This window comes from Rhinopithecus bieti, unplaced genomic scaffold, assembly GCF_001698545.2.
Source record: "Rhinopithecus bieti isolate Rb0 unplaced genomic scaffold, ASM169854v2 scaffold_15083, whole genome shotgun sequence".
Classification (NCBI taxonomy): Eukaryota; Metazoa; Chordata; class Mammalia; order Primates; family Cercopithecidae; genus Rhinopithecus; species Rhinopithecus bieti.
In genome coordinates, this window is record NW_016808114.1 from 525,958 (window position 1) to 526,926 (window position 969).

The 969-nt window shown below is 34.8% G+C and overlaps 1 long non-coding RNA gene across 1 annotated transcript in view; it reads right to left on the reverse strand.

The window, feature by feature from the left end:
* Positions 1-268, reverse strand: part of LOC108537825 (uncharacterized) — a 25,143-nt gene extending 24,875 nt beyond the window's left edge. Inside the window, exon 1 of the long non-coding RNA XR_001887929.1 lies at positions 233-268. This is a non-coding gene — a long non-coding RNA (uncharacterized LOC108537825). The remainder of the gene's footprint in view (positions 1-232) is intronic.
* Positions 269-969: the final 701 nt, after the last annotated feature.

Below are 969 nucleotides of genomic sequence, written 5' to 3' on the forward strand. Positions count from 1 at the left end.
TATTATATATATATATATATATAGCTTTTGGGAAGCAGGTGGTATTTACTTACATGAACAAGTACTTTAATGGTGATTTCTGAAATTTTGGTGCACCCATCACCCAAACAGTGTACACTGTACCCAATGTGTAGTCTTTTACCCCTCAACACCCCCCACCCTTTCCCCTTAGGGAATGATTCCAAAGTACCATTTTTATGCCTTTGCTCCTCATAACTTAGCTCCTACTTACGAGTGAGAACATGTGATGTTTGGTTTTCCATTCCTAATTTACTTCACTTAGAACAATAGTCTCCAATTCCATCTTGGTTGCTGTGACGGCCATTATTACATTCCTTTTTATGGCTGAGCAGTATTCCATGGTGTGTGTGTGTGTATATATACACACACACACATATATACGTGTGTATATATGTATATATACACACACATAAACTGTATATATATATATAAAACAGATATATATATATTATATATATATATCTTTATCCACTCGTTGATTGATGGGCATTTGGGCTGGTTCCATATTTTTGCAATAGCAAATTGTGCTGCCATAAACATGCACGGCAAGTATCTTTTTTTGTATAATGACTTATTTCCCTCTTGGTAGATACCTAGTAGTAAGATTGCTGGATCAAAAGGTAGATCTTTTTAAAATTATTATAGGAATCTCCATACCCTGTTTTCCACAGTGATCATACTAGTTTACATTTTCACCAGCAGTGTAAAAGTGTTCACTTTTCACCACATCAACACATCTATTTTTTTTAATTTTTTGATTATGGCAATTCTTGCAGGGGTGAGGTGGTATCGCATTGTGGTTTTGATTTACATTTCCCTGATGATTAGTGATGTTGAACATATTTCCGTGTTCTTGTTGGCCATTTGTGTATCTTCTTTTGAGAATTGTCTCTTCATGTACTTAGACCAATTTTTGATGGGATTGATTGCCTTTTCTTGCTGATTTGA